The 13018-nt window shown below is 42.7% G+C and overlaps 1 protein-coding gene across 1 annotated transcript in view; it reads left to right on the forward strand.

Moving 5' to 3' along the window:
* Window positions 1-1142: 1142 nt before the first annotated feature.
* Window positions 1143-13018, forward strand: part of SGMS1 (sphingomyelin synthase 1) — a 105704-nt gene continuing 93828 nt past the window's right edge. The window contains exon 1 of the mRNA XM_010565938.1: window positions 1143-1268. The gene's annotated coding sequence lies outside the window, so the exon portion shown is untranslated. The remainder of the gene's footprint in view (window positions 1269-13018) is intronic.

Consider the following 13018-nt stretch of genomic DNA (forward strand, 5'->3'; position numbering starts at 1 on the left):
ATCCCATAAAAAATGCTCACACAAAAATAATCCAGACCCTTGTTTCTCCAGCATGTCAGGAAGGGCCTGTTCGGAGTAAAAAAAAAAAAAAAAAAAATCTGTATAGCACCATCAAAAAACAAAGTAGGAGACTTGCATGTGACCATGAACACTGGTTTTGTTGAATGTGACATGAGATCCTCTGTCATGGTGTGGTTCACAGAGAATTGTGTTGTGCAGGAAGGATTTTTAAGGCTTCACAGCGAGGTAAGTCCAAACTGTTCTTTGCTGAAATAGAGCAGAGCACCTGAATGCTATTTCAGTCGTAATTCAAGTGCAACACATCAAAACCAACTGTACCTGGAAGAAATTCTCTGAAGTAGAGGTGAGCTTAAAATGAGCTCAAAAACCTGAGTTTTGAGAGGTTTTTTAGAATCTGAGGGTCATGAACTGAGCTCCCGTTTACTGTCAGTGTTTTCTGAAGGATTTTGGTGTCATCAGAGGCTTTTTGCACCCAGGACAGCAGCACACAGCTAGGGGCACACAGCCCTCTGAAGGCTGATGTTCTGCACTACTCTTGTGCTGTGGATTGGAAACTTTGGCTTTTAATACAGTTTGAATTCCCAAAGTGTGTAGCATCATTCAAGTTTAATAATTAAGTCTTTCCCTTGCCCAAAAGGCTGAGGGAAATGCAGAAGACTGAAGAAAGCGTGAAACCTACTGGCTTTTGGAGACACTTTCATCCCAAATATATTTTATGTATTTGAAAATGTACTTAGCAGAGGCAGTGTTTGGTGCGGGTTACTTGGGCTTGTTTTTTGTTAATAAAAAGAACATTCATCCCAATGAGCTACTAAGTGTAACCAGTTTCCCTGTGCTGCCTGTAGTTCATTAATGTAAGTGAGTATTTAAATATCTTTAAAACGTTTGTATTGTTTCTGGTCTTATCAAACATGTTAATGTAGTTGAGGGGAAAAAAAAAAAAATCCTTGAAAGTACCGCCTGAGCTTTGTTCTGGTAGCTCTTGGTCAAGAGCTGTTAAGAGAAAAGAAAGTCTAATATAGGAGACTATAACATGTCTCTTAAAGAAATGCAGCTTTTCAAATGTAGTTATTGCTGTTGCTGGTCTTTACAGTTCACTCATCCAAATCAGAGGAGCAAGACTTGTGTGGAGTAGAACATGTCCTGTTGATGCTTCCTTCATCAGCTTGTGCCGTGCTGCTCTGGTATCCAATTACACATCTGTGTTCAAAGAAAAACACTTTATTGTGAAAGCATCTTCACTAACAGTAGGTTTTGCTTGTGCTAATTTGCTTAGATTTAAACAAACAAAAGAAATCTCCCTCTGCTTAACCATGATTCTAAAGCTTTTTTTCTCTCTCAGACTTCCCAGCATGGTCTGCCTTCTGTCTCCCTGATTTTGAAGCTCTTTGGAGGTAGCTTGCTTTATTTAAATGGAGTTAAGGTGAAGCATATTGCCACTTGGAAAAAAGACTTAAAGGAGTCCCTGAAGTCCAGTAGCTTTGGGTTTTTCTAATGCAGGAAGCCTAGCTGTGTGAAAATTGGTAGCTTTCTTGCCAAGTTGGGTGAGGCACAGGCATGCAACGGTGAGGTAGGGTAGCAGAATTCCTCAGGTGTGCTTGCTGGGCTGGCTTCTTGGGGTGCAGTGTTGCATGCTTATTAGCTGGCTGGGACAGGGCTTGGAAAATTTAGTGCTCCTGTGAGCATCAGTTGGTGTGGGTCTGGGGAATGGTGGTGAGTGGGGCTGCATTGCCTAAGCCTTCCTCAGGAAAAGAGGTAGGAGGAAACAGAACTACAAACAGCAGAAGAGGTTCTAATTCCTGTCTTAAGAACTGAAACAACCTTACATTACATATATTGCCCCCAAAACCCAGCAGTTTGGAAGGAGATCTTGCTGAATAGAGCAGCCGCTTTTCTTCTTTGCTCTCATATTATGTGCAGCTGTTAGCTGTGTGGTGTATCTGGAGAAGAGAGCTTTTGCAGCCTTGGTTTAAGAAGGATTTTTAATAGCTGTCATCTCTTCCTGTCCGACACAGCCTACACCTTTAATTTCCTTGACTGAAAAAGAGCATCACATTTTGGAGTGTCTTACAATTTTCCTTGCTGGTCCATTAGTGTATTAGCTTAGCCTCGTGTGTGTTGAATGCCATTAAATGTCACTTGCAAATTTAATGTTGGGAGCACTGAGATTTGTGCTAATTGAATTTGAAGTCTTATACTTGAATTTGTTAAAATGGCAAATTCAGACAACTGAAATGCTTTAATGGGAGAGAGTATAAGCATTTGCAAATTTGCTCTTGTAAGTGAATCTAACAGTGCATTTGTGTAGATGCAAGGGTAGACCGTGAGCAGACAGATCAGGTTTCAGTGGGGCTTTACTATCTCTTTTTTTATTACTATGTGGTGACAGCTGGCAAAATCCAGTATTTTCAAAATCTTCATGCTTGACATCTGTTCAGGATCATTGTTGACGCTAACTTAACCTTAAATAATTGTATAAGAATGGTAGCGAATATGGAGTGTTTCTCTCGGTTCAAATTTCTACTTTTCCTGCAGCCATCATTTTAGGTACTAATGGAGAAGGGGTAATCATTTGGGCTGTTGGTTTCTAAACTGTATTGTGCTTTCTTCAGTTGTCTTTAGGTCTGACTTGTGGGTTTTTTATGCGTGAAATAATACCTTTTGCACCTGAAAGGTTTGTTGGTTTTGGGTGGGTTTTTGGCTGGTTTTTTTTGTTTGTTTTTTTGGTTTTTTTTTTTTTTTTGGTAGAGGACAGTCTGCACAAAACCTCTGGCATTTAACAATTAAGTTCAGCAAAATAACCAAGGATTAAATAGACACAGAAACAGCTCTCACCACCTACAGGAGACCCTACTGCTGTGCTTTTCGCAAGGTAGAGTGTGAAAGATATTACCCTTGATTGGAAAGGAGTCATAAAGATTGTTGCTAGGCTTTCCTAGCAGTATAAATCTGTGCCTCCCTAGAGAGCACAATGCTTTTAAGAAGTTTGTCTTGAAACACTTCCATAAAATCTCTTGATACCACGCTTTGACCTTCTGCCACTGAGCTGGCATTTCATATGGGCTTCTGGCATGAGCTCTCCTGCCACTTTCAAGTAAAAATTTACCAGGCATTGAAAAGTTTGACTCCACAGTCCTCAGCACAGTGCCAAGCTATAAAAGCCCTATTTGTACACAGAATGGATTTTTGCTTGCTAGGAGGGCTTGGGTAGCAGTTCAATAACTGCATAGGAATGGCTTTGAATCTACATACTGATGAAACAGCTCCATCTAAATCGAGCTAGTGTCTCTTCCACTCTGAAGTCTGCACTTTGTCTTCCTTGTGCCCCTGCTCTTCTGCATAGAGTTTTATGTAGTCAGATTATATTGCTCTGGAAAACTTTGTCAGGGAGGTTAATTTAAAACTATTTGAAAGGCTTAAAAATTACTCCTGCTGTTACGATGATGAAAAAGACCTTGAAAGCGCCTTGAGGGCGATTGCTGCAAAAATACCTGCTTGGCTGTGTGAATGGCATATGGTTCCCAGAGCATGCTCGCCATTCACTGATGAAGTAACTCCAAGGTGGCCACCTTCAGTGCAAGCACTGTTAGCCAGCTTGGCTAGTGATGGTGTGTCAGGGCTCAAGGTCCACTTGCTTTAAATGAGAGTGAAAATCTAGCACCAGCAGGTGAGTCAGGCAGTGGGGAAGTCGGGGTGAGCTTTGCTGCTTACAGAGGGTGGGCGAAGAAAATAAAGTGGCAATGGGCTGTGGATTTCGAGTGTCTGGGGAATACATTTTTAGGCTAATAGTTAAGTGAACAAGACTTAGAGGAAGGAAGAGGACCATACGTGTTCTTCTCAAAATGCTGAAGTTGGCTGTTTGGGGGGCAGGGCGCTGAGCAGATGCAGCGTGAGGGTGGGTGATGTTCAAAGCAGCACTGTGAACAGAGCAAGAACGGACAGAAAAGGGTGAATGCAAGCATGTGAAGGTCCCTACTAAATGACTTAACAGAACATGTTGTTCTGTTTCCACCAGTACTTTTGGGATGCCAAGATAGGCGTTTAATGGAAAAATGATTTTATGAAGACTCGCCGTGCTAGGAGAAGCTTGGGTTTGCCAAAAGCAATACTTAGTAATGGGCTATGGTTTCTTATCTACTCTTCATGCAACAGTGCAAAAGCCTTATTTCACAGTAATGAGCAATTATCTGCAAATTAACAAAATGACTTGTCAGATATTGCCTTTGTTTTGTGTGTGTGCAATTTCCTATTTCAGTTTTTCTCCCTTTTGAAATGTAAAGAGATGGCCTATCAAAGGACATTTTAAAAACAAAAACAGGGCCCAAAGCACGTTTATCAGAAGTGGATTATTTGCGTTCTGTTACTTTGTTCAGAATTTCTTTGGGAATGCTTGCAAGAAAATGGGTATCTATGCTGAGAAGACACAGACCCATATAGCCACGTGTCTTGTCTCCAAGCATCTGCAGTGTTTTTGAGAGGGAATGCCAGAGTTCAACTGAGAGTTCAATATGTGTAAGTGGCTATGAGAATATTTGTAGAGATGACAATTACAGACAAATTTGTATTACCTCCTGCTCGGAGCAAGACTAACCTCAAAGGTACGTCAGGCTTTTCAGGGCGCAGTCAGGTTTTGAAAATCTCTAAGGAAGGGGATCTGTTGAGATCTGTTGCTGTAACAACCTAATGTGGGCTTTGGGGAGAGGGGTCCCACCTGGTGCATAGAGACAGTTCATCCTGCAAACTTTATTCAGTGTTTTTCAGTGCCAAGGTGGGATGGGAGTGGAGGAGAGGGAAGAACTTGAGATACGGATGATATTTAAGATACAGGTGTACCAGATTTGTGCAACAGAAAAGGCTGTTAGCTGTTTTCTTCTCTGCGCCTATCCAGCTGAGCGGATGTTCTCAGTGAACTACCAGTTACGCCACAAAGATCTTAACTTCTGAATAGTGCTGCTTAACTCACAGTTCATTGTGGCACAAGTGAATTGACCGGCATCGTTTTATAACTGCCTACAGGGAGCTTTCCTTGGCCATTTTATTGAGTGACTGCCAATCTTTAAAATCCTTTTATGATTCTTCCCATTAGACTTCTTTGCTAATATTGCACAAAGTACTTACGAGGTTAAAAATAGAATGTTTGCATTAACTTTGTAATCCCTCTCACACTGGTAATAGTGCTTTAATACTGTCCATTTGTAGTTGGAAATGAGCAAATATTTAAAATAACTGTACATTCTACAAAAATGTTTGTTGGCTTCGTAGGTTGTTTCGTATTTTATTTGTTAATGATCTGGGAATCTTGTTTCCCTGTTCAGGACTTCCTTTTTGGTCTTTCATGGTTGTAGCCTGAAAGCAGACTATATACTAGAAATCATGGGGAATTGCTCTACTCCTTCAAACGGTTCCATTGTAATAGCTATGTGTTGAAATTCAGCCTGCAAGATGTGATGCCATGCTATTAAATTAACTACTTGTGTTTATTTGCAGATTGGTTAATAATCCAGTCAGTGTTTGGCCCTTCTGCTATAAGCTTCACAAAAATTGTGAAGTGGATAATGCTTTGCCTGCCTCCATCTATCTGCGCTTTTCAGCACGTGTTACAGTGCGTGATCTTTGTATTCATGCGAAGATATCCTGACACCATTGAGAATGAGGCTATACATGTGTTCCTGTTACATGCAGCTCTGGGGACACCAAAGCGCCAACCTTTTCAAGGTGAAGGTTCCACAGCCTGGTCTTGCTGCATGTGCAGAACTCATCATAGCAGATTAAAAAGCCAAAACAGCTTGGTAATTATGAAAATCCAAGTCATATTTGAGTTTGTTTACCTGATTTCAAGAAAAATGAATCTATAGTTTGTCTAGACTGCTTAATAAATATAATTAATAAACTATATCTGAACACTTTAAAGCACAAGTAACTTTGGAAAGGCAATTTTTTTACTGTGTGAGAAAGTTTCATTTTTCTTGTGACCTGTGTTGAGGTGAAGCCTTTATATCCTTCATAGGTAAGGTGCTACTGCTTTTAATTGCCTTGTGTTTCCAGCTGTGTTGTGCATAGTTGGACCTTACAGGGTGAAGTGATTTCAGAGTAGCTGGATATACAAATGTACAATCCAATAAATACACCTTACCCCTTTTTGAACATCAGAAAAAGTAGCTGCACCTCATAGTCTTGGTTACTCGGACATAGTTGGGGCACACAGTTCAGTCCCATCTCTTGGGTAAGTTCCTGCATAATGTTATCATTAAGACTTTGAATAATTGCATGGTGTTTAATGTGCTGCAAATGATAACAAGGATGGCATGCTACTTTCTAAAGAATCCTAGCTGATTTATTACCAGTTTTCATTTAAGTAGCAATAGAAATCTTTTTGTTGTGTTCAGCATGTGGACCAACTCTAGATATTCACTGGAGATGAACTGCTTGAATTTCCTAGAGTGAGGGAGACTGGTTTTCACTGGTGCATTACTCTCTGAGCTGGTGGTTGCAGTGGCAGGGTGGCTTGTGGCAGGTGGAGGCTTCCCACTCTGGGATCCAGGTGAGGTGTGAATGCCTTGGAGCTGTATGCTCCGATCCCTATCACTAAATCCCTGCTTTTAGGTTGAGAGGCTGCAGATTCAATTCCCAGAGAAACCAAAGGTTCAGGTACATCTGTTCAAAGTGAGCTTTCTGGGCTGATTTAATTAATGGCTGTCATAGAGCTGATTTCCTCCTCCACCCTCTCTTTGTCTGTCCAGTTTTGCAGTGTTAAAGGGTGTCGCAGGGGGTTTTGGAGAAACGCGTTGTGGTTTACCTAGTGGAGTAGGACCTTATCAAGAGGGGAACAGCAACACAGTGAATGTCAGCACGTGGGATCGTGCCCGCGTTTTCTGCCCTTACTAGTGTGGTAGTAACCAACTTTTCTTCCAGGTCTGTGTCATGCAAAATACTAATGGCAATCTCTGCGCCACTGAAGTGGAATAACTTCTGCAGTGACTGTCAACCGTGTCAACAAACTTTCTTTGTGACTGATGTGTTGTTGGGGTTTTTTTTTTGTTTGTTTGTTTTTAAAACACATCATGAGAGGCAATTGTGGGTCTGTAGTAAACTAAACTGAAGTGGGTATTGCTTTTGTAAGAGGTAGCAACTAAAGCACTTGCTGGTGGTGAATAGCCAATGCAATGACAGGACCTGTGAAGACAGCTGGAAATGCTCAAACTTGCTTGTTTCCCAGTACTTTCCTGAATTAGGATAGTTGGGATAGAGCCCATTGCAGCCTTAAATGCTTGCAGGGTGTGTTTTAATGTAACTCTGGTATCATAGACTATGCTGTGTTCATTTAGTGCAACTCGCTGCTATCAGAAACACGCACTCAAGTGCCATTGAGTCTCTTTGCCCGGGCTTGGTGGGTTTTGGGGTGCTGGAGCATGCTTTAGTGCAGCATGGTGTGGGACTGTGAGATCTTTTCCCTCTGGGGTGAGAGTCCCTCTGCCCAGTGCAGTCTTGTCCCTTGCTCCCCCAGCAGACACCCAGTGATTTCTGTGAGCTGGGGCACAGCCTTGGTGTTCTGGCACTGTTTCTCCCTCCAGCAGAAGGAGTTGAAGCGAGCAGAGATGCCATGAATGGGAAATCCCTGGGAAAGGATCTGGTGGCAGGGGAGGAAGAAGAGGAGCAATTGCAGAGGGCACAGGCAAGATGCCACTGGGCTATTTGTGGTTCCTGATCTTACTAGATACAATTAAGATATTGGTGCTGTAGCAGCCTTGACTAGTCCATCCTCTAGGAAGGGATTTCAGCACTTACAAAGCCAGTTCTCAGTATTCTAGGTAAAGTGTGTGTGTGTGTGAATATATGCTTGCCTTTAGCGTGTATCCTAGACACAAAGAAGTATGAAGTTGGAAGTATGATTTAGGGTGAGAGCTTGCAGGCACAAGGGGTTCGGATGTGCAGCTTTGTATAGCTCTTGCATCCTTTTGTCTTTGCTCTTAATGTTGCTAATAGTCACTAAAAGAGACAACACAAACTTCAGCTAGAAGGAAGGAAAAGTCCATTTTTTCCACAGACACTCTAACGTGAAATGTCTGAAGTATTTGAAGAGCTGAACATGCTGATCCTTCTGTATTTATAGCTTTAAAAATGGGGGAAGAATTAAATAAAAAGAGGATTGGTCTCTATATGGGCTTCTCTGAAGGCAGTATTATCCTCTTCTGAATTTTAAGGATTTGCTTCCTTTCAAGGACTGCTTTAAAAGCATTGCCTGCTTTATAAAGCAGAGGTGAATTATTGTGTGGTCAGTTATATGAAGTGACTTGCTGTATGCTTAATAATAACCCACATATTCTATTTGTGCTGTAGTTTTGTTTTTTTTTTTTAATGAAGATCTCAAGGCAGCCCCTTAGACTACAGATTGTCTTGTGGAGGGCATGTTAGATTGTCTTGAACAAAGTACCTTTCTTTTTTTAATTGGTATTTCTATTGCTATGGTTTACATTCACAGGGTGAGGGCAGCACTGTTCCTCTGGTGGCTTAGCCAAGTGTTAACTGCAGGGAGGAGGAGAGCTATTCCCTTACCTGGAGTCTTTCTTAGGTACTTACAAAGCTGCATACTTAACTTATTCCTCAAGTGTAAGTATTGATATGCAGTATATGTGCAGTAAAGTGGCACGTTTTTAAGCACAGCATTTAATAGAAGTATTCTCAGCATGACTTTGCAAATATTCCCAAATTAAACCTACCAGTTGTGGTGGTACTTGTCATCAAAGTGAGTGGAGGTTTGTACAAGGCTCAGAAATGCAGCTAAAATCATACACTTTCAAATCACCTCTTAGAGCAGTCCTTCTGGCCTTCCTGGACTAGTGTTCTTGCCTTTCCTCCATGTCTTCCACCTCCTTGTGTCCGTTCTGACCTTCTCAAGGCTCTGTCATGTCCTGTGAGACCTCTGCTGCCACCGCCTTGCCCCTGGGCTCATTAGAGGTCCCTGAGAGGTGGCTGTTACCTGAAGGGTAGAGGGAAGGAAACAGAAACCAGATCTCTCCAGCTACTTGTCATTAGAAAGAGCACAGGGATGCGAGGGAGCCCCAGCTGAGTGCTTGGGGGGAAGTTGGACCCCACTGCCAGTCACAGAGGAGCATCTGCTGCTGTGGAAGGAGAGTTCCTTGGCTCCTGCTTGGAAAGGGTGAGTCTGGGCCCCACCTGGAGCACATGGCGTGGGTACGTACCACTGAGTCCTGCCTTGCTGCTGGGGACCCTGTGCTTTGTTTGGGGCTTCTGGTAAGGTGAGAAGGGAAGGGCAGCCTGGTATTTAAATAACAGCTGCCTTTGCTAGATCAGTCACCAGGTTTGTGTGTGTTGTTTATATACTCAAAATGTAGGAATATTGTTCTGGCAGGTATTGTCAAACTCAGATTCTCTTTTCATGCTCACATGCAAATAATTTCCTAGAAATTCAGAGAGGGGATGAAAATGTTATTGTAGATTTTTTCTAACAACGGGTAATAACATGCAGCTGATCAAGCATAAACTGAGGGCTGGTTTTTGAATGTGCTAAGGCAGGAATCAAAGCCTGGCTTGGTAAGGTCAGCACCAGAAATTTAGGGTCTGTGTTGATTTTTCCTTTGTATTACAGGTTATAGAGAATGTTTCCTTTTTTCCTTAATGAAACTGCTTTTGCAACATGTGTCAATCCATCCTTAATCCTATGTAGAAAGACCCATGGCTATACCTGATGAGAGCAGAATCTGCTTGTGCTTTTGGGACTTCAGATACCCGTTTTGCAGCTACCAGCTCAGCAGTTAAGCCTATTACAGTAAACCCTTTAGTTGTGCCATCCAGGTTGTTTCTCACCCTTCCCCCAGTTAGGCTGTTCAGCAAACACCCCTCCAAGTGCAGGGTTGTGGGGGACATGGGAGGATGCTTTGCCAGTTACTGTCCCTTCAAAGAACAACGAAAAAACAGTTTGCAGAGCTGCAAGGGAGACAAGGGAGGATCCTCATCCTGCTTGTTGCAAGTGTGCACGTTTGGATTTTCACCAAGCTGTCTGCGATGAGTCAGAATAAAACTTAACAAGTGAAGGCATCCCAGTTATGCTCCCACCCAGGTCATACGTGTCACTGTGTTGTGCTTGCTCTGTGAGAGATCAGCCTGCATATGTATATCCAGAAGTGCAACCAGAATCACAATTTAAGGGTTTCAAGGAGATCTGCATTTCCCAGCAAAGGTATCTGTGAGGCTGGAGTCAGGGATAAGCATCCCTCGAGGGCAGTGCAGGGGAGGGAGAGCTGGCTGCAATTCCTGGCTGTGCTGGGCTGCCTTCCCTCCCTCCCTGCGGAGGGGATGGTCTCATTCCAGCAATTAAGGGGAATTAGCAGTTGCTCAGCAAGCCCCTTTGTAGATGGCTTTTAGAGGGGTGGAACAGATTCCCGCTCCTGACATCTGTCTAGTTTTGGGGCCTGTGGTTGGGGGAAGTGGATCTAAAAACCATGCTTTTGCCAGATCCGAGGCCAACCAGCTTGTCAAATCTGCTGTATAAAGGTTTCTTTTGCTGAGAAGTGGAATATGTTGTACTACTGATATTTCTAAGGACCTGGGTGCTGCTGGTGCATAAATTTCTTGTTTACATTGGGAACCGAAAGAGGGCAACTCCAAAAACAAATCCTGTAAAGCAGGACTGGTGGGTTAATGTGTTGGGCTGCTCAACAGAAATGGGCAGAAACAGCTACTTTCAAATGGGTTTGTTTAATGTTGTGATTTCAGTGTTTCATGGTACCAGCGCTCTTTTTGGTGTTCTGTTACTGTTACCCCTTTTGAACAAGGCATGGTGGGGTCTTCTGTGCATATGGGGAAAGGTCCTTTCTACTGACAGTGACTCCTTGCTCCCAAGCACAAGATTTCTCTGCAGCCCCAGCAGCACTTTTACCTTTTGAGGAAGATGTAGCTCAAGTTTCCTCCCTCTTTTCTGTTATTTTTAAGAGAAAATATGCAGTTTTGTTTAGGTCAAATTTGCAAATACATTGCTGGAGCTCGGTTTTTCTCTTTCCTGCCAATTTAGTGTTTTTGCATCTTTCATAAATCATTTGATTAACTGTTAAAGCTGGAAGAGGCAGGTTGGCGTTTATAAAGTTAATGGAAAACTTGAGTAACAGCTGCATTATAGGAGATGGCTTCTCAAAAAGGGAAGTAGTGCAAAAGCCAGTAACCTTTTCCTTCTTGACAAACTTGTTTGGAAGAGATTATTAATCCATCACATCTGTGCAGATGCAGCGTTCAGACTCGCAGCTATTAGTATTTTTAACAGGGCTGTCCTGAAAGTGGATTCAATACCTGGTGTGCAGTAGACCAATCTCACACACTCAGGAGAGATACTACTTTTTATTCAGGCCTGGGTGCTTGGTGGGCTTTCCACAAATCAAGCACACCAGATTGATCAGGTGTGTCTTTTATATGGTATCAATTGCATATAATTTATTAAACTACTCCTACCTGGTACATATTCAGACTATCTAATGCATATGCATAGGATTATATAACCATGACACATCAGATGCCTTCTCTGCATTGCGGGGGTCTCGGGTGGTCTTCGGTGGTTGTTTGGGGAGGCATCCCCTCCTCACTTTGACTGCTAAGTTGCTCTGTATGGGGTCAATGGTTTGTTTTCCTGCCAAGAGGGATGCACCATCAATCAGGAAGAATAGAAAGGATCAGAATGATCTTGGCTACTTCTTCTAGGTATTATTAAAATTGTTTGAAGTTGAAAATGATTAACTTAATTTAAAACAGGATTTTCTGTATCAGACATCAACAAGAGCAGACCACAGCAGGGAATTTCCCCTCCCTCTCCAATCCAGTACTTTTGTTTCTTCAGGGAACTTGCTTGTCTTTCAAAAGGAACAGTTTAGTAACTGGATGCGATATCAAAGTTTACCACAGAAACTGTCAGAAGGAGAAGGCAACGCAGGTCTTGCTGAAATACTAAAAACATAGTAAACCTCTTCAAAACAAAGTGTAAAAGCATTGGGGTTGCATAGTGAAAATGGGGAGGTGATGAGGACTAACAGATGAAACACTGGGGAGAGTGAGTTGCTCACGCAAGTCAAAACTAGGCTGGTCATACTTCTGGCTTTGGGGCCTGAGGCTTTTAAAATAATGTTGGTGATGGTGGGACTGTGACATGGGTGTTCTCCGTCCGGAAGAGCTGGCTGTGACTGTCAGCTCCATGGCTGTGCCTTCCCCAGTCCAGCGCGTTTGGTTTGTGCAGCGGAAGGACTGTTGGATCTGTTCCTGGGTGCCTCCTCTTGGGAAGTGGTCAAAGTTAGATCAGAACCTTTATATATTTAAACTCGAAGCGTGTATTCGTTAGTTGCATTGGTGGCAATTCTCAGTATCGAACTGTGGCTTCTGGGAAAAGACAGCCTGCTGCGGAGTAGCCCAGGCTTTGTGAGGTGCCAAATAGCTACGCAGGAACCTTGAAGTGCATCTCTCACAGTCCCTTTTGTAGGGCCCGCCCAGGTTTGTTTGTCCTAAAGGGCTTTGCGCTGCCCTGAAGACAGAGGCTTAGCAAACAGAGTCCTCTCAAAAGCAAACTCCGAAAGTGTATCTTTTTTTGTAAGAAATTTCTAAATGAATACTGATCATCCTTTCCCCAAAGCCTGGGAGGTAACCGTCTCTTACCATTTATTTAACTGCATAGGAGGGATGTTGCAGCAATGCACAAATGCTTTTCAATGCCCAGAAGAAACAAGATTAAAAAGCAATTGCTGTAGCCTGGCAGGGGTGTGGTCCAGAAAATTCCTTTTCCAAGTTGGTGGCTTTTAGGTCAAGACAGACGGTAGAAAACTTTAAGTATGTGAAACAAATTTCTGCTGCAAACTATGGGAACCTTTGAAAGTTGGACTAACTTCTGTGGTTGGAAGTTTAACTTTTTTTTTGTTTTTTACTTCCTTAGGACTCTTTTACTTTATTTATGGACACATTGTGCTGCCCTCCAAAAGAGATGGCCCGTCAACTTCGCCCCCCCCCC

Source organism: Haliaeetus leucocephalus, unplaced genomic scaffold, assembly GCF_000737465.1.
Source record: "Haliaeetus leucocephalus isolate CR32 unplaced genomic scaffold, Haliaeetus_leucocephalus-4.0 Scaffold198, whole genome shotgun sequence".
NCBI classification, from domain to species: domain Eukaryota; kingdom Metazoa; phylum Chordata; class Aves; order Accipitriformes; family Accipitridae; genus Haliaeetus; species Haliaeetus leucocephalus.